Here is a 21209-nt window from a genome sequence, read left to right as displayed (position 1 = left end):
GCTTTATGCTTGGGGTCATTGTCTTGCTGGAAAACAAATCTTCTCCCAAGTCACTGTTCTCTTGCAGACTGCATCAGGTTTTCCTCCAGGATGTCCCTGTACTTTGCTGCATTTATTTTACCCTCTACCTTCACAAACCTTCCAGGGCCTGCTGCAGTGAAGCATTCCCACAGCGTGATGCAGTCACCACCATGCTTCATGGTAGTGATGGTGTGCTTTTGATGATGTGCTGTGTTTGGCTTCCACCAAATGTGGCGTTTAGTCTGATGGTCATAAGGCTCAATTTTGGTTTCATCAGACCATCGCACCTTCTTCCAGATGATTCAGTCTCCCACATGCCTTCTGGCAAACTCTAGTCAAGAGTTCATATGAGTTCTTTTTTCAACAGTGGCTTTCTCTTTGCCACTCCCCCATAAAGCCGTGACTGGTAAAGCACCTGGGCAACAGTTGTTCCCATCTCAGCCACTGACGCTTGTAACTCCTCCAGAGTCATCATAGGTACCTCAATAGTCCCCTCCTTTTGCGATCACTCAGTCTTTGAGAACAGCCTGCTCCAGGATGATCTACAGCTGTGCATATTCTTTCCATTTCTTGGTGACTGACTTAAGGGTACTCCAACAGATACTCAGTGACTTGGAAACTTTCTTCAATCCATCTCCTGACTTGTACTTTTCAATAACCTTTTCAGACAGTTGCTTGGAGTGTTCCTTTGTCTTTATGGTGTAGCTTTTGCCAGGATACTGACTCACCAGCAGTTGGACCTTCCAGATACTGGTATATTTTTACAACAATCAATTAAAACACTTTGACAGCACAAAGGTCTCCAAAAACAGATCTCCATTTAACTAATTATGTGACTTCTAAAACCAATCGGCTGCACCAGTGATGATTTGGTGTGTCATATTAAAGGGGAGTGAATGGTTATGCAATCAATTATTTGTGTTTTATATTTGAAATTAATTTAGATCACTTTGTTATCTGTTTTCACTTTGACACAAAAGAGTCTTCTTCTGTTGATCAGTGTCAAAAAAACCAAATTTGATCCACTGTGATTCACTGTTGTCAAACAATAAAACGTGAAAACGTCCAAGAGGGGTGAATACTTTTTATAGGCATTGTAACTAATAAAGTGGCCATTGAGTGTAGGCTATATGTTCTGTAAGTACATCGGATTGGTGTGAACGGCTGCTTGATGGTTCAGTATGGACTCAATGGGCCAAAGGGTCTATTTCTGCCAGCAAGGTTAAAGCATGTGCTTCCTTGTTGTGTGTTTTGTCCTTCAGTCCCCCGTAGCTAAAGCTGTGGGCCCATCAGAACACAGTCCTCCCTGACGGCCTGTGACGCCTCAGTGGGTGCTGCCTACACATTGCTATCAATCAATAGTCAGCACAGAACTCACACTGCGCGTCGTCATCACTGAGAGCAATAGACCAGGACCTTCTCTGTACTTGAGCTGACTTCAGAGTGCTGGCATGAAGCAGGAACACTAAATGGTCCACTTTCAGATTACCTCTCTCTGTTTCAGCATCTGCAACAATCTCCAGGTAAGAGTCAAGAATAAGGGGAGGTAGTTTTTCCTTGAAATGTCACAGTCAGCTATGTGGATTACGTTGCTTATAAAATAGGAGATAATTGTAAAACTTCCCATCTGACTTTCATATTTCAGAGTCCTGCTTTTTACGTAGCATTATTACGAAGTGTTGTGTTTGATAATTGCATATTACAACAAAGCAAAACCTCAGTAAAGCTCTGCGCTTCATTTTGCATGTTTTCTCGACAAATATCTGATAGGATTGTTTCATAAAGTAGCTACGTACACTCGGTAGTCACTTCAACAGGTACACCTGTACATCTGCTCGTTAATGCAAATATCTAGTTAGCTAATCATGTGGCAGCAACTCAATACATAAGAGCATGCAGACAGTCAATAGGCTCATTTGGTGTTTGGACCAAATATCAGAATGGGGAAGAAATGTGATCTAAGTGACTTTGACCGTGGAATGGTTGTTGCTGCCAGGCTGGGATGGTTTGAGTATCTCAGTGACTGCTGATCTCCTGAGATTTTCACACACAACATTCTCCAGGGTTTACAGAGAATAGTGCAAAAAAAAACCCAAAAACCATCCAGTGAGCGACAGTTCTGTGGGTGCAAACACCTTGTTAACAAGAGAGGTCTGGAGAATGGCCAGACCTGTTCAAGTTGACAGGACGGCAACAGTAACTCAAATAACCACACATTACAACAGCGGTGTGCAGAAGAACATCTGTATGGGTGAAAAGGCCATGTTAATGAGAGAGATCGCAGGAGAATGGTTTAAGCTGATAGGAAGGCAACACGTGCTACTGCAGTGGTGTGCAGGTGACCATCTCAGAACATGCAACTTGTCGATCTTTGAAGTGGATGGGCTACAGCAGCGGAAAACCACGAGCATACACTAATAACCACTTTATTCGTGATCTTCGAAAAGTTTTCCTTTACCTGCCGAGCAGGAAAGCACAAATAGATTGTAAATCTCCAAATTAAGATACAGAATCTGTTTTGAGGAATGAATTGCACCACCCTGCACTCTCGATGATAATTGATGTAAGACGTTTCGGGACAGGAGCCATACCCTTAATTCTCTACGTCAAGGCAGGACTGAACCTCAATTCTGTTCACTCTCCTTGGTTCTGGAATAGTTAGGCTATAGGGTGATATTGTTCATTTGGGCAGATACACACGGTGAGTGAGTGTATGTTAGTGATCTTCTGCTGTTGTAGCCCATCCACATAAAGGTTGGACATGTTGTGCATTCGGAGATGCTCTTTTGCACACCAGACATAGTTATTTGAGTTGCTGCCACCTTCCTGTCAGCTTGAACCAGTCTGGCCATTCTCCTCTGACCTCTCTCTTTAACAAGGCATTTTCACCCACGGAACTGGATGTTTTTTTGTTTTTCGCAGTATTCTCCATAAACTCTAGAACAGGGGCTCCCAACCTGGGGTCCACAGACCTGTTGCTTAATGGCAGGGGTCCGTGTACCCCAGATTGGGACCCCCTGCTCTTGACACTGTTGTGTTGATTGTGCATGAAAATCCCATGGCCTCACCTGACCCTGATCGGGGGGCTAAGTAGGTGCTACACCTTGCCCAAGGGTGACCTGCAGGCTAACGGAGGGAAGGAGCACCTTACACCTCCTTTGCTGGAGATGTATCCCTACCCATGGAATTAAGCGACATTTTCCATTTAAACTCAGAGAAGGGAAATAAACATGGATTATGAGTGGCTCTGAGCAACTTTGCTTTTTAACAGCTAATCTCTCCTTACACAGAGCAGGCCACACATTATGAAGCACCCGCTGCTCTGGAAGTGCCTTGGGCAGTATTGATTTCCTCTCTGTCAGTGTTGATAATGCACACGCAAGAGCAGCCAAGCATAAAGGACAGCATCCCGAGCCAACTCATCCTGGAACATCAGAACAGGAGAGTAGCGTCTTTTCCCTCGTTTGCCTTTCTCTCTGCAACTGTTGTGTTAGACCTGTCCAAACACAAGGGTTTGCAAGGGTTTTCAAAGCTGTCATAATACTTTGTAATCAAAATATTTGTAAAGCTCAGTCTAGAGCAGGGGTTCACAAGCTCTTCTTATGCTATAGACCCCGACCATTAACTGAGGGGTCCATAGACTGCATGTTGGGCACCCCTGCGCTAGAGTTACAAGAAGCCATTTGAGCTATCGTTCCTTTAAAAAATCTAGCCTGTTCCCTGTCTGTTACCTTGCACATAATTCCTTCCACTTTTTTTTTGAGAATCATTTGTGAATCTGCCAACAATCTCTCACTGCATGGAGTAAAAATTTCTCGTCCCTTTCTTGTGCATTTTAAACCTCCATCCAAACACCCAAGTCCACAACATGGAGTCCTTTTCTACACCTCAGCACTTCACACAATCTGAACTTTTGTGCACCTAGAACATGGAACTTTAAAGCTCGGTAAGGGCCCTTTGGCCCATAATGTTGTGCCAATCCTTTAACCTGCCTCATATTCGATATCATCAGCAAACTTGGACAAATGGCATTTGGTCGCCCTCACCCGAAATGATGATACCTGGGGCCCAGCCTGGAATCCTACAGTACATCATTGGTTACAGCTGGTCATAGAGTCATAGAAGAGCACAGCAACTGAAAAAGACCCTTCAGCCCATCTAGTCCATGCTGCAACCATTTAAACTGCCTACTTCCATTGACCTGCACCATCCATATAACTTAGATCCTCCAGACCTGGCAACATCCTTGTAAATATTCTTTGCACTCTTTCAACCTTATTTACATCATTCCTGATAGCAACCTTATTTTCATCTTAAAAAAACTTAGAACACAGAGCAGTACAGAAGAATAGAGACTGTTCGGCTCACGATGTTGTACTGCTTTTTAACCTTCTCCAAGATCATTATAACCCTTCTCCCCAACACAGGTAAACAAGGTTGAGAGAGTACAGAAAAGTTACAAGGATGTTGCTAGGTCTGAAGGAGCTGAGATATAAGGAAAGATTGAATAGGTTAAGACGGTATTCCTTAGAACATAGATTGAGAGGAGATTTGATAGAGGTATACAAAATTATGAGGGGTATAGACAGGGTAAATGCAAGCAAATTATTTCCACAGAGATTGGGTGGACTACAACCAGAGGTCATGGGTTAAGGGTGAAAGGTGAAAAGTTTAAGGGGAACATGAGGAGAATCGTCTTCACTCAGAGGATCGTGAGAGTGTGGAACAAGCTGCCAGTGCAAGTGGTGTGTGTGAGCTCAATTTCAATGTTTAAGGGAAGTTTTGATAGGTACATGGACGGTAGGGGTATGAAGGACTATGGTCCCCGTGCAGGTCAATGGGAGTAAGCAGTTTAAATGGTTACAGCATGGACTAGATGGGCTGAAGGGCTATTTATACTGTACTTCTTAACGACTCTTTGACTTTATGAATCCTCCATTTTGCTTTCATCTATGTGTCTCTTAAATGCCCCTAGTAAATCAGCCTCTATAAACACCTTGGCAGTGCGATCCAGGCAGTTACCACGCTCTGTTTAGAAAACCTACCTCAGACATCTGCCCTAAACTGTCCTCCATTGACTTTTAAAGGATGTCCGCTGGTATTAGCAGAGGATATATGGTATCTGGTCTATGGTTTGTCTAATGGTATTTGAATGCTGGGGATACAAATTGTTGAGGGAATTGGCTGAGATCAGCTGGACTCAACTTACACAGAACCCTTTCACTTGTTTGGGAGATTGAGGGGATTTTCATTCTGGCCTTGTCTTATATCATTGAGACTCGGCGTAGATTTGGCAAACACTTTGTCAAGCACCTTCACTTCATCTGCCACAAAGACGTGATTTCTGGGTGGCCATTGACATCAATTCAACTTTCCAATCCTGTTCTGACTTGTCAGTCCATGACCTCCTCTGCTGCCACTCTCAGTCTGGACTGGAAACATCTGGGTAGCCTCCACTCTGAAGGCATGAAGATCTGTTAAGTTCTTCCCCCCTCCCCTTCTTTCTTTTTCACCCCTTTTCCTCACCCTGGTGCCCATCCTCCTTCCTTCTCTCCCATAGTCCACTGTCCTTTCCTATCAGATTTCTTCTTCTTCAGCCCCTTTTCATTTCCATCCATCACCCCCCCACCTTCTCACTTCATCTCCCCCTCCTTGACCCACCCACCTCTCCCCTTACCTGGCTTCACCTATCACCTGCCTGCTTGTACTCTTTCCCCACCCCTCCCACCTTCTTAATCTGGTTTCTTCCCCCTTCCTTTCCAATCCAGATGAAGGGTCTTAGCACGAAACACTGACTGTGTATTCCTCTCCATAGATGCTGCCTGACCTGCTGAGTTCTTCCAGCATTTTGTGCGTGTTTTTCATTCTGGGTCTGATCTGAACCCCAGTCCAAGAGACGTGCTTCATGTGGCAAATGCAAGCTTCCCAAATGTAATCCTTTATTCATAATCAGTTGTGATGCAGCGGAGTATAAATGTGACATTAATTGACTTAATAACTAAACTAATTATTTTAAACAAGCTCACAATTGTGTCGAAAAAATTAATGCAAGAATTTTCCAGAGCAATCATCATTAGAGTTTCTAAGCCTGATAATGGAGTTATTTCTCACTGTTTGCATAATTGAAAATAGATTATGTTTAATGTTCAATGCCCAGTGAGATTCAGTTTCTTATTCATGAAAACATTCACATTGTATCTGTAACTCTTTCACAAGTGAAGTCACGTGGTCCCAGACTAAATTCCCGATGTTTCCATCTGCGTAAGAAAGTAATTGCTTCAAGCATGGGCTTTGTAAGTGCCCACTTCATCTGAAAATGTGGAAATCAGGTTTCAGCCAGTGTGTCAATTCCAAGCATTTTTTACAAAGAACAGCTTGAGCTTGGAAAGAGTCCAAAAGAGCACCAAAATGATACAATAGCTAGGAGACTGGAGAATGATACATGAAGAAGGATCAATAGAGAAGGAAGCTATGCTGTCCATCACAACTGTGCTGTCTAATTTGAAAGATTGATCCAAATGCTACTACATATTTGTGCTTTATACTGCACACTCCATTCTACTTCCAGTTGAGGAAATTCTTGTTTCTCCCTGAAGAGGGAACGTCTTCTGGAATCTAAGTGCTTCAGTCAAAACCCCTCTCAGTCTTCTAAACTCCAGTGAATACAAGCTGTCTTCTTCAATCTTTCCTACTTTTTCTGGCCATTATTCTAGTAAATCATCTCTTAACTGCTCCCAAATCATTAGACCATAAACACAAGAGAATCGGCAGATGATGTAAATCTTGAGCAGTGCGCACGAACTGCTGGCAGAACTCAGCAAGTCAGGCCCCATCTATGGAGGGGAAGAAACATGCCACGATTTGGGACCTCCATAGGTACCTCCCTTTGATGGAACTCAGTCAGACTGATACAACATTTCAGTTCCTTCTGCCCTTAAGCATTCACCTTTCACCCTTAACCTGTGACCTCTAGTTGTAGTTGCACTCAACCTCAGTGGAAAAAGCCTGCTATACCCCTCATAATTTTGATCCATGTCCTTAGGTTGTGTTGGTTGTTAATGCAAATGATGCGCTTCACTGTTTGTTTTGATGCACATATGATAAATAAATGATTCTGAATCTGTCTGAATCTGACCAGAACAAAGATCACATCTTCCTTGGATGCCAACCACCCTTCCATTCAAGTCTCAGAAATCTGAAAATCCAAGGGAAGAAGCCACTCCCCTTTTTCTAGTTTCAGTAAAACTCTGATAAACTGACAAAACAGGGTCTTTGTAGCTGTCAGACCATGCCACACAAAGCAAGTTCTTTTATCTCTTGGACTGGGGATCAGATTTCCTGTACTACTGTATGTTCCTTCTTTCAATACCTCAGCACATAAATTTAATTCACTTTTTAGATCTTGCATGGTATTATCGCGAGCTTTGCAGTGAAGCTGATCTGTGAGAGTGCTGAAACTAGGGCCCCAGTGAGCAGAAATGGAACAAAGGAACTGGGGCCCAGTGAATGGAATCTGGGGCCCCAAAGAATGAGAAGGGAGAATATGAACTGTGGACCAGAGATGGATAAGGGAGACAGGATCCCAGAGAATGAGAAGGGAGTGAGGGAACCGAGGTCCTGAAGACTGTGAAGGGAGTCGTGGAATGGCTTGTCATATGAAGAGCGTTTGATGGTTCTGGGCCTGTATTCACTGGAATTCAGAAGAATGAGGGGTGACCTCAATGAAACCTATCAAATGGTGAAAGGCTTCAATTGAGTGGATGTGGAGAGGGTGTTTCCTATTTTCGTTAGACAGATGCCATACCCTCATTGGTGTCCTGCAACAATAGAAACCTGTGAATCAGTGGTAAAGTAACAATCTCTTTCTGGAGTGGTTGTATCACTGGCTTACCCTGTCTGTAGTGCTGGGTTGGCCATTTCCTCACCAGTAAACTGCACAAGGCTATACCATCTTGATGCCATCTTTGTGGACAACTGTGGCCCCTCAGCCCTGGCAACTGAGAGTCTGATGCCCTGACTTCTGGGTTTTGATGCACTGACCCGGTTCAAACCCAGAATTTGTACATCCTCCCTCCTCCAATGATCTCCTCACTGGATTCCCTCACATGCTCCGGTTTCTTCCCACCTCCTAAACGTGGGCTGGGGGATGAATTAGCTGCCGTATAATGACTCCTTAGCAGAGTTAAATGGCAAACAAATCAAAGGGCAGTTGTTGTGATTGTGGGAGACCCGAAGCAGCAGAGGAAAGAGGGAGTAAAGCACACGGTATTGGGGGTATGGTATTGATGTGGATAGAGAATTGGTTGGCAGACAGGAAGCAAAGAGTGGGAGTAAACGGGACCTTTTCAGAATGGCAGGCAGTGACTAGTGGGGTACAGCAAGGCTCAGTACTGGGACCCCAGTTGTTTACAATATATATTAATGATTTAGACGAGGGAATTAAATGCAGCATCTCCAAGTTTGCGGATGACACGAAGCTGGGCGGCGGTGTTAGCTGTGAGGAGGATGCTAAGAGGATGCAGGGTGACTTGGATAGGTTAGGTGAGTGGGCAAATTCATGGCAGATGCAATTTAATGTGGATAAATGTGAGGTTATCCACTTTGGTTGCAAGAACAGGAAAACAGATTATTATCTGAACGGTGGCTGATTAGGAAAAGGGGAGATGCAACGAGACCTGGGTGTCATTGTACACCAGTCATTGAAGGTGGGCAGGCAGTGAAAAAGGCAAATGGTATGTTGGCATTCATAGCAAAAGGATTTGAATACAGGAACAGGGAGGTTCTACTGCAGCTGTACAAGGCCTTGGTGAGACCGCACCTAGAATATTGTGTGCAGTTTTGGTCCCCTAATCTGAGGAAAGACACTCTTGCCATAGAGGGAGTACAGAGAAGGTTCACCAGATTGATTCCTGGGATGGCAGGACTTTCATATGAAGAAAGACTGGATCGACTAGGCTTATACTCACTGGAATTTAGAAGATTGAGGGGGGATCTTATTGAAGTGTATAAAATTCTAAAGGGATTGGACAGGCTAGATGCAGGAAGATTGTTTCCGATGTTGGGGAAGTCCAGAATGAGGGGTCACAGTTTCAGGATAAAGGGGAAGCCTTTTAGGACCGAGATGAGGAAAAACTTCTTCACACAGAGAGTGGTGGATCTGTGGAATTCTCTGCCACAGGAAACAGTTGAGGCCGGTTCATTGACTATATTTAAGAGGAAGTTAGATATGGCCCTTGTGGATAAAGGGATCAGGGGGTATGGAGAGAAAGCAGGTACAGGGTTCTGAGTTGGATGATCAGCCATGATCATACTGAATGGCGGTGCAGGCTTGAAGGGCCGAATGGCCTACTCCTGCACCTATTTTCTATGTTTCTAACTGATTGCTCTGTTGGGAGCTGGCATTGTACCGATGGGCCAAATAGCCTCCATTGCAGAATAATCAGTAAGACTTATTTCCTTCTGGTCCTGCCAGGCCAGCCCAGTATTTGTTGTCCAATACGACACACCACAAAGTGCTGGAGGAACTCAGCAGGTCAGGCAGCGCCCATGAAGAAGAATAAACAGTCGCCGTTTCAGGCTGAGACCCTTCACCAGGACTGTTTCATTCATTTGCATAGACGCTGCCTAACCTGCTGAGTTCGTCCAGCATTTTCTGTCTGTTTCTCTGGATTTCCAGCTTCTGCAGAATCTCTTGTGCTTATTGTCCAGTCTTTTTCACCCATTGAGGTACTTCACAGGTGCAGCTAAAAGATTAAAGGTAAAATGTCAGCTTTATTTGAAACATTGAAATATCCAGCGGAATGCGATGTTTGCCCCAGATCAAATTGGGTTAGGCAGCCCGCGAGTGTCACCAGTGTAACATGTCCACAACTCACTAACCCTAACCATACGTCTTTGGAATGTGGGAGGAGACCGGAGCACCTGGAGGAAATCCACAGGATCAGGAGAAATATGTGCAAACTCCTGAGAAGCAGTGGTGGGAAATGAATGCGGGTCGCTGATCACTGGCACTGTAAAGCAATGCACTAGCCATTATACTGCCATTGCCATGTCAACCACACTTACTAGTGTTTCTTTTTAACACTGAGCTCCATGCAATTAACTTAGAGCAGTTATATTCCAGTGTTTACAATAGTAATCAAGACCACTACTAACAATCACTTCCCCCAACCTGTTGGCCAGAAAGAACTACGGTCTACAAAGCAGTGAATTCAAATGAATCAAGGAGGATGAAATCAGAGAGACCAATAGCATTTGCTCCTGCCATGAGGTTGAAGGAATGGAGGCTGCCATTTTGTGAAGTTGCTCTGCATGCTCCATTTTGTGAACTGGTTTTGCTTGGCTTAATCAATTTTTTTTTTAAAGTAGAGGCAATGTTGCTCCAGGTAATCTGCTGGACTAGAGATAATCTCCAAATATTAAATAATTTCTGAGGTTTTCCTTGGTTTGATATAACATGAAAGTTTGTGAATGGTGGGGTCTGTGCCTGTCCTGAGTGATTTGAAAAGGTTACTGGTTTGGTAACTGATTTAGAAAAAGGAGCCATAAAATTACCAGTTGTCACTTACAGAAGAAGGCCAATAAGTGGATGTTGGCTTGGACCAGAGCCAATAAGAAGGTGGTATAGGTTAGTCAGATGACCCATAGCCAACGACACTGAAATGTGACATTTGGACTGGTAAGGAATGATTATAAAAGCAGAAGCTTTGAATGCAAAGCAGCGGCAACTCCAGAGAACAGCCATCACAGATACAAGTGTGAGTGGTCCCGCGTGGAACATGTGGTGAGTGGATCGGAACTACAAGGAATGCTTGGCGAGAATAGACTCCTTTGCCCAGGTATTGCCTTTTCTATTCTTTGACAATTCAGGAGAGTCAGGGAAACTTAGTGGATGTGCACACAGGTACTTAGTGTATGAATTCACCTGCATGTTAGTTTAGACAATAAAGGTACTTGTTGGTAATCACAGATCCCCTCTGTGCCTCTTTGATCATCATTACTAAGGAATAATCCTTGTAACAAAGCCATCAGGCTAATCAACACCTCCATCCATTAACACACCCCACCACCACTACATCCACATCAGTCACTCCTCTCTGCAGCCCTTCATCCACCTCCCCATGCACTGCCACTTTACGCTTACCCTTCATACCTCATACCTACACTGACACCGTCACTGTCCTACTTTCATCTGCCCTGCTGTTATCTAGAGGAGTTCCTCTGGCCAAGAGTCAATTTGGCACTTCATCGTTTCCTGTCTGAATTATCCTACGTACAGATACGATTCAAAGATTCAAAGCACATTTATTGTCAAAGCATGTATGCTATGCCACTGGCATTTAGGGTAGCAACGAAGGTCCTCCAACTCGGGTGGTGTTCAGGTCTTCCTTCATTGTATCAGTAGCATCTGCTCCATTTTCACTACTGTCAGTCATGCAAGTCCTGGTGGAGATTCAGGAACACCATCACACTCAGATGTAGAATTCTTCATTGCCGTTTCCATAACAGTTTTGTTTTACCAGTCAGGGTTGTTAGCCCTGAGCTGAACCCCCAAATCTGGAGGACCAGTAGATTATTCTTAGTCTTTCCTCTGCCCTTTGACCTGTTTGGCATGGGTGACCCTACCAAGAGTCAACGCATAAAGCCTTGACTCCAGCCAACAGAGCTCTTTGGGTCATTGAGGCACACAAGCCTCTCGACCCTACAACAAGGTTGTGGTCCTCTTGGAGGATGCATGCAGTACACAACTACGATGCTCCTGCACCTTGAGTACAATCAATCTATAAGTATAAACTAATCTATGTACATACGGCCACATTCAGCTACTTGTTCATTGTGTTTTATAGGATTGGTTTTATATTGTGATTTTTAATGCTGTATTGGTCCGGAGTAACAAACATTTCGTTCTGCTTTTACACTCGTGTTCTGAAGAATGACACTAAACAATCTTGAATCTTGAATACTCCTGAACTCCAATTGACATTTGTCACCAAATAATAACAAATAAATAATAATCTTAAAGAATTACCACAGAATGCAAAGTATAACCTACATAAAGTATTGTCTTTCTGAAGGACGACTTTTGTTTCAAAGCCATTACTTGTCACCTCTACAAATCAAACACTTTGTGGCAATGAGTCAGGGCAATTTCCATAATTCTGTCAGTTTTATGAATTCATCGTTAATGCATTTGTGCAAATGAAGTGCACTTTAATATTCCATGCAGCGAATGCACAGATTTCAATCAATTATTTCCAGAAGCTCAGTGCAGAGGATATCATTCAGCAGTTAGATGGGTTTGACAGCCCAACCACAGTGCATTGATTTTCAGTGGCCGCTGGGATTGCAGAGTGGGCTGTCACAGTTCTGATCTCAGGCCACTTAAAGGGGCAGCATTAGCTGGGTGAAATATCACAAGCCGACACTTTTCACTGCCTCAGGAAAGCAGCCTACCTAACAAGGTATATGGCGTGTTGGCCTTCATTAGTTCAAGAGCCATGAGGTAATGTTGCAGCTCTACCAAACACTGGTTACACCACACTTAGCGTATGGTGTTCAGTAAACTGCATTGTATGGCACGGAAACCCCACTCCGGTTGACAGGAGGGCTCTATAACGGGTAGGTAAGACAGCCCAATGCATCACCTGCACCAGCCTACCTACCATCGAGGTCATATATACAGAAAGGTGCCACAAAAAGGCCGGCAATATCATGAAGGAGCCCACCCACCCTGCTCATGGACTGTTTGTCCCACTCCCATCAGGGAAGAGGCCGTGGCGTATCAACACCAGGACCACCAGACTCAAAAACAGTTATTTCCCCAAGCCGTCAGGCTGATCAACACCTCTACCCATTACCCCACCATGTCCATAAGATATAGGAGTAGAATTAGACCTTTCAGCCCATTGAGAATGCTCTGCCATTCCATCATGGAGGATTCATTGTCCCTCTCGACTCCATTCCCTTGCCTTCTCCCCGCAACCTTTGATGCCCTTACAAATCAAAAACCCATCAAGGTTCGCTTTAAACGTACCCAATAACTTAGACCCTCACCACCACCACTGCATACACATCACTAGTAGCACTTTGTCCATACAATCGAACTCTGTATCTAACTTAATTATACATTATGTTTTATACTATTGCTTTTATATTTATATTCATTGTGCATTTTTATGTTTTTATTTAATTCTGCTCCTTATGCTTAATGTGTTTTTATGCTGCTTTGAATCTGGAGTAACAGTCATTTTGTTCAAATAAATTCTTCTCGAGCTTTCAGCTGGATACAGGTATCAATTATAACCAACGTTTCAATGACAAACTCTGCCACCTTCATCAGGGATGATGCCTGAGTATATCTAGTCCAGGGGTATTTATACCCCTGTAGTCTGTCCCTTCTGATTGGTTCATCCTCATCCAATCAGCTCTCCCACCTTGCATCTTGTTTACAATCGAATTCCAGTTCTTACTTAGAGTGAGACCTTCACCTTTGTTAAAATTCTTTTCCTGTAGATTTATTTCAATGGCTTCCTTCACCAGGCGGCCCCAAAAGCCATTGGCACGGCACAGTACTTTTGTGCCGTCAAAGTCAATCCTATGGCCATTGTGAATACAATATCCTGCTGTCGCCAATTTCTCCGGCTAACCCAAACAGATACACCTCCTGTGTATCTCTTTGATGCAGGTTTCCACCACGTGTCCTGTCTCACTGATATACGCTGCTCCGCATTCACAGGGAATGCGGGAATGAGTTTCAGGTCATCTTTGACCCGCATAAGCTGTGATTGGAGCTTCCTTACGGGTTTGTGGATGGTATTATTCTGGTACTTCATCAGGATCCTGGCAATCCTTCCAGCAACCGTGAAAATACAGGGAAGACAGGCGGTTGCAACGGGCTCCTCCCTTTGTTAGGTTGCCTGATTTTTCTATCGGCCCTTTTAAGGGCCCAATTGATTTCCTTCACCTTGTAGCCACTCTGAAGGAACATCATGCGTAATCGTTTTACTTCCTTGGGGAGACCCGGAGACTCTCCAGGTCCAAAGTAGTTTTGGCATGGTTAATCAAAGTAGAAAGTAGCTCTTCATTGGGAGGTGTGATGGGGCTGTTATTGTTGAGATATAAGTCCATGTGAGTGGGTTTATAATAGACGTCATGTCCGAGGCTACTGTCTGGTTCCCCTGTTCACGAGAGATCCCATTAAGGACAGTGTGGTCCTCCTGTGCTCAGGGTTTGATAAGGGTACCGTTGACCTTTTTGAATACACCCTTACATCAACGTACTTCCACTATGAACAAATGGACAGAGTGGTCACAGGATCACTCTTGTCACCAGCTAATCTCTGCATGGAGGACTTTGAGGAGAGGGCTTTGAGATCATTGCCCTTACACCCAAAATAACTCTTCAGATGACACCTTCATAGTGTGGCCTCATAGGCTCGAGCAGTTTCACGACCAACTGAACAGTATACATGAAAACATTCAATTTATGATGGAGATAGAGAAAAATGTTTGCCTTCTGTTCATGGACATTCTAACACAACGGAAACCAATGGCAGTCTCAGGTAGCCTTACAAATTCATGGATGGTATTAATCTGGTATTTCTTCAGGAGGGATGGACGGGGCGGGGGTATAAACATCACCTGGCTAGACATGCCCAGGCATCATCCTTGATGAAGATGGTGGAGTTTGTCATTGAAATGTCAGTTATAATCGATACCTGTACCCGGCTGGAAGCCCAAAAAAAGTTTATTCGTCAGATACAACTGGGAAAGCACAAGATACTTTTTCAAGTCAAGTCAAGTCAAGTCACTTTTTGTTGTCATTTCGACCATAACTGCTGGTTCAGTACATAGTAAAAATGAGACAACGTTTTTTCTGGACCATGGTGCTACATGACAAAGTACAAAAATTAGACTGAACTATGTAAAAAAAAACACAGAAAAAAAACTACACTAAACTACAGACCTACCCAGGACTGCATAAAGTGCACAGAACAGTGCAGGCATTACGATAAATAATAAACAAGCCAATAGGGCAGTAAGGTGTCAGTCCAGACTCTGGGTATTGAGGAGTCTGATAGCTTGGGGGAAGAAACTGTTACATAGTCTGACTGTGAGAGCTTGAATGCTTCGGTGCCTTTTCCCAGATGGCAGGAGTGAGAAGAGTTTGTATGAGGGGTGCGTGGGTCCTTCATAATGCTGCTTGCTTTTTGGATGCAGCGTGTAGTGTAAATATCCGTAATGGCGGGAAGAGAGACCCCGATGATCTCCTCAGCTGATCTCACTATCCACTGCAGGGTCTTGCGATCCGAGATGGTGCAATTTCCAAACCAGGCAGTGATGCAGCTGTTCAGGATGCTCTCAATACAACCCCTGTAGAATGTGATGAGGATGGGGGGTGGGAGATGGACTTTCCTCAGCCTTCGCAGAAAGTAGAGACGCTGCTGGGCTTTCTTTGCTATGGAGCTGGGGTTGAGGGACCAGGTGAGATTCTCCGCCAGGTGAACACCAAGAAATTTGGTGCTCTTAACGATCTCTATTGAGGAGCCGTCGATGTTCAGCGGAGAGTGGTCGCTCTGTGCCCTCCTGAATTCAACAACCATCTCTTTTGTTTTGTTCACATTCAGAGACAGGTTGTTGGCTCTGCACCAGTCCGTTAGCCAATCATTTTCCGTCAGTTTCAATCATTTTATTCTTCTTTACACTTGTGTACTGAAGAATGACAATAAACAGTCTTGAACCTTCTAGTCTTTTCGTTATAGGAAGGATGTGGAAGCTCTAGAGAGGGTGCAGAAGAGGTTTACCAGATGCTGCCTGGATTAGACAGCAAGTATTATGAAGATAGGTTGAACAAGGTAGGACTTTTCTCTTTGGAGTCAAGGAGGAAGAGATGTGACTTGATAAGAGGCATTGATCAAGTGGACAGCCAGAGACTTTTTCCAATGCAGAAATAATTTTAAGGTGATTGGAGGGAAGTATAGGGAGGAAGTCAGAGGTAAGATTTTTGCACAGAGAGTGGTGCGTGCATTGAGTGCACTGCCAGGGGTGGTTGTAGTGGCAGATACATTAGGCATATTTAAGACTCTCTTAGATACAATAGAATTTGATTTTATTTAAATCTTACATCCATCCTACAACATGAGGGAGTAAAAATCTTTGTGTTATGAATCCGTTGCAATGTTCAAGTTCAAGTTGCTTTTATTGTCATTTTGACCATGAACTGCTGGCACAGTACACAGTAAAAACGAAACAACGTTCCTCCAGCATGTGGTGTCAATGTCTGTAATGGCGGGAAGAGAGACCCCGATGATCTTCTCGGCTGACCTCACTATCCGCTGCAGGGTCTTGCCATCCAAGGCGGTGCAATTCCCGAACCAGGCAGTGATGCAGCTGCTCAGGATGCTCTTGATACATCCTCTGAAGAATGTGGTGAGGATGGGGGGTGGGAGATGGACTTCTCTCAGCCTTCGCAGAAAGTAGAGATGCTGGGGGCCTTCTCGGCTATGGAGCTGGTGTTGAGGGACCAGTTGAGATTCTCCGCCAAGAAATTTGTACAGACACGTGAATTTAAAAGTCTAATGGCTTGTAGAAAGAAGCTGTCCTGTCGCCTGTTGGTCCTGGATTTAATGCTGTGCTACTGTTTGTCAGATGGAAGCGGCTGAAACAGTTTATAGTTGGGGTGACTGGCGTCCCCGGTGATCTTCCAGGCCTTCTTTCTGCGCGTGCTGCTGAAAATGTCCTCAACGGAGGGAACTTCACATGCACAGATGTGCTGAGCTGTCCGTACCCCTCTCTGCAGTGCCCAGTGATCAAGGTCGGTGCAGTTCCCGTACCTGGCGGTGATACAGCCAGTCAGGGTGCTCTCAATAGTGCCCCTGTAGAAGGTCTTGAGGATTTGGGGGGCTCATGACAAACTTCTTCAGTCGCCTGAGGTGGAAAAGATACTGTTGTGCTTTTTTTTGCCACACAGCCAGTGTGTACAGTCCAGGTGAGATCTTCAGTGATGTGTGCGCTGAGAAACTTGAAACTACTCACCCTCTCAACTGCAGACCCATTGATGCTGATCGGGGTGAGCCTCCTGTAATGCAGGGAAATAGACGTCAGAAAAATAGAGGGCTATGCAAGAGGGAATGGTTATATCGATCTTAGACGAAGGGTTCCCAACCTTTTTTATGCCGTGGACCAATACCATTAGGCAAGGAAGTCAGTGGACCCCAGGCTGGGAGCTCCTGTTAGACTAAGTTTAAAGGTTGGCACGATATTGTGGGCCAAAGGGCCTGAGCTGTTCTATGTTCTATAATCGGATTCAGATTTGGATTTATTTATCACATGTACATTGAAACACACAGTGAAATCTGTTGTCTCCGTTAACAACCAGCACATCTCAGAATGTGCTGGGTGGAGGGGGCTGTAGCCCGCAAGGTGCCGCCACACGTTCCGGCACTAACATAACATAACCTGCGCACAATGTTCAGCAGAACGACACCAACGACAGATCAACTGCAAAACAAGCCCCTTTCCCATCTTTTCCCCACTCACCCACTCTCACTCACAGGTAGGACACCCCCACCCCTCTTTCCCATCGGGCAGAAGATACAAAAGCTCGAACAGGTATATCACCAGACTCAACGACAGCTTCTATCCCACTGTTATAAGATTATCGAATGGTCATCTAGTACAGTAAGAGTCCATCTTATGGCCTCTTGACCTCTTAATCTATGTCTTGATCTCATAATCTACCTCGTCATGAACTTACACCTTATTGCCTATCCGCACTGCACTTTCTCTGTAGCTGCAACACAACTGTATATTCTGAATTCTGTTTTCTTTTTGCTACCTCGGTGTGCTAATTATTATTATTATTATTATTATTATTATTACTTTATTGTCACCAAACAATTGATACTAAAGCGTACAATCATCACAGTGATATTTGAATTTGCACTTCGCACTCCCTGGAGTACAAATCAATCGTAAATATAATAAAAATTTAAATTATAAATCATAAATAAAACCGAGAGACAGGTCCGGATATTTGGAAGGTACGGCCCAGATCCGAGTCAGGATCCATTCAGCAGTCTTATCACAGTTGGAAAGAAGCTGTTCCCAAATCTGGCCGTACAAATCTTCAAGCTCCTGAACCTTCTCCCGAAGGGAAGAGGGACAAAGAGTGTGTTGGCTGGGTGGGTCATGTCCTTGATTATCCTGGCAGCACTGTTCCGACAGTGTGTGTGGTGTAAAGTGAGTCCAAGGATGGAAGATTGTTTTTGTGTGATGTGCTGGGCTGTGTTCACGATCTTCTGCAGCTTCTTTCGGTCTTGGACAGGACAACTTCCATACCAGGTTGTGATGCACCTTAGAAGAATGCTTTCTACGGTGCATCTATAAAAATTATTGAGGGTTTTAGGGGACAGGCCAAATTTCTTCAGCTTTCTCAGGAAGTAAAGGCACTGGTGGGCCTTCTTGGCGGTGGACTCTGCTTGGTTAGACCAAGTCAGGTCATTTGTGATATTGACCCCGAGGAACTTAAAGCTTGTATGTACGTATGACATGATGTGCTTGGAAAACATGCAACCAGAATCTTCTCACGATACCTTGGTAGTGTAAAGAGCTCTTCTGGCCTGTGCAGGGCACTGGGCTCCAAGGTTTTTAGAGCACCTGAACTGGTTAATTGTTGTTTAACGAGAGTCTGTAATCGTTTAGAGTTCCTCGTGTTTTTTTCTTGAGCGATTTGCTCTTTATAATGCAGTCGCTTGATGCTTTTTTGTTTAAACTCGTTAAGTACATTTTAATAGGCTCGGGGATCCCGTGCTACTTGTGTTATTTAAGCAGATGCCTCATTACCACTAATCGCTGGGTCCTAGTTTTGAGAATGTTATATCTTGTGGTATCGCTCAGCTGAACCACCAGTGTTCTATTGGAACAGAAAATCCTACAAAAAGTGTGGATACAGCACAGTCCATCACCGGTAAAGCCTTACCCACTACTGAGCACATCTACGTGGAATACTGTTGTGGGAAAGCAGAAGCCATCATCAGGACCCTCACCAGCCAGGACATGCTCTCCTCTCACGGCTGCCATCAGGAAGAAGGGTACAGGAGCCTCGGGACTCACACCACCAGGTTCGGGAAAAGTTACCCCTCAACCATCAGGCTTTTGAACCAAAATGGACCACGTCGACTGTACTTTTTTTCCATAGATGCTGCCTGGCCTGCTGAGTTCCTCCAGCATTTTGTGTGTGTTGCTTGGATAACTTCACTCAACTTCACTTTCACCATCATTGAAATGTTCCCACAACCAATGGACTCACTTTCAAGGACTCTTGATATTTAATGGTTATTTATTTATTATTTTTATTTCTTTCATTTTATATTTACACAGTTTGTCGTCTTTTGCAGACTGGTTGAACTTCATTGATTCTGTTATGTTTATTATTCTATAGATTATTAAGTATGTCCACAAGACAATGAACCTCAAGTTTGTATATGATGAAATACAGCATATAAGCTTCAATAATAAAATTACTTTGAACTTATAAATAAATTCTGGTCGCTGCCTCTACATTGGAGCTGATCTTTCCTCTGCGCTTGGCTTCCGAAATTGCCAGCGCACATCGTGATAGGCAGACGTGACGACAATAAGATCAATATAACACGCCATGTGTCATACGTGAAGAGAAGAGCTCTAATGATGTGCAACACGCAGAAAATCGTGCAGGAACTCAGCAGGTCAGGCAGCTTCTGTGGACGGGAATAATCAGTCAATGTTTTGGGCCAAGAGTGGGAAGGAAGGGAGAAGAAGCCCGAATTAGAAGGTGGGAGCAGGGAACAGAGTACAAGCTGGCAGGTGATAGGTGAGAGCAGGGGAGGGAGAGGATGGGAGGGGGGAATGAAGTACGATGTGGGCGATGAGGGGTGGAAGAGGTAAAGGGCTGAAGAAGCAGGAATCTAATAGGAGGGGGCATTGGATCATGGAAGAAAGAGGAGAACCAAAGGGCAAGTGAGCAGAAGAGAAGGGGTGAGAGGGTAATCAGAAAGGGAAATACAAAAGAGAGGAGGGGGAGGAGAAAGTTAGAGAATTTGACGTTCATGTTACCAGATTGGGAGACGGACCATGAGGTGTGCTCCTCCAACCTGAGTGTGTCCTCCTCATGGCACTAGAGGAGGCCGTGTACCAGCATGTCAAAACGGGAAGGGAAGGTCCTGCCTTTCGCGAACAGCAGGTGCGAGAAGAAAGATGCTCGACAAAACAGTGCTCCACTTTGCATCAGGTCTCACCAGCGTGAAGCAGGCCGCACCAGGAGCACCAGATACAGTAGGTGGCCCCGATAGACTCACAGGTGAATTTTCACCTCACCTGGAGGGGCAGGTGTAGCATGTGTTACACTTGCAGGAGGGGGATCAGTGGGGAGGGGTGAACTAATGATTGGAAGCTTTTGCTGAATAATTGTAACTGATCTGGGCAATATTGTGATATCCACCTGGTTCATTCACCTATCAGCCCGCACCTTCACCCCAGAGAACGTGTCCAACAATTAGCCGAGCTCAGCAACCACTTGCGCAGTTCCAAACTGCTCAACATGAGACATTTTGTAAGTTCCATATCTGTCCGCTCCTCTGGGGAACATAGAAAACCATCACTTCTTAAAGAAATTGCTGGCCTTTTCCATTTATCAACAAACAACACGGCCAAGGGTGACTTCCTCCAGAGGTTTCATGAAACTACTTCTTTTTCTTTCAAAAGTGGTTCAGCTACTGTGCCTTTGAGCTACATTTTGGTGTTTTGTTTTGGACCAATTGAGCGATCCGGCACTTGGCTGTCTCCAAGGTCTTTCAGTGAAGCATGCAGCCTTGAGGCCAGGAAGCCTAGAGACGGAACGCAAGCCCATGATTGGCACCATTTCTCACCGATCTCACTGATTAAAGCATCGAGGATGATTGAAATCATGGAGGTGTGAGTAGGAGCAGAAGGTGAATTGGGTGTTCAGCACCGTCTACCAACCTCTCACTTCCTGATCCCAGAGGAAGGGAGGTAGGTCCCTGTGGTCAAATAGTTTCTCTCTCCCTTGCTGGTGCCAGAGTCCTGGGTCTTGGGCAAGGTTTAATTGACGTGGTTTGTGGATTGGTCTCTGTACTTAACACTATATTGTGCTGCTGGTTTCCGGTCATTCCTTTATTTTGTTGCTATTTT

The 21209-nt window shown here is 44.5% G+C and overlaps 1 protein-coding gene across 5 annotated transcripts in view; it reads left to right on the top strand.

The window, feature by feature from the left end:
- The first annotated feature begins 1411 nt into the window (after positions 1-1411).
- Positions 1412-21209, top strand: part of slc4a5a (solute carrier family 4 member 5a) — a 174057-nt gene continuing 154259 nt past the window's right edge. For all 5 annotated transcript variants that reach the window (XM_073060084.1, XM_073060076.1, XM_073060094.1 and 2 more), the window contains exon 1: positions 1412-1544. The gene's annotated coding sequence lies outside the window, so the exon portion shown is untranslated. The remainder of the gene's footprint in view (positions 1545-21209) is intronic.

Source organism: Hemitrygon akajei, chromosome 1 (assembly GCF_048418815.1).
Source record: "Hemitrygon akajei chromosome 1, sHemAka1.3, whole genome shotgun sequence".
NCBI lineage: Eukaryota > Metazoa > Chordata > Chondrichthyes > Myliobatiformes > Dasyatidae > Hemitrygon > Hemitrygon akajei.
This window is presented reverse-complemented; position numbering and strand designations above follow the sequence as displayed.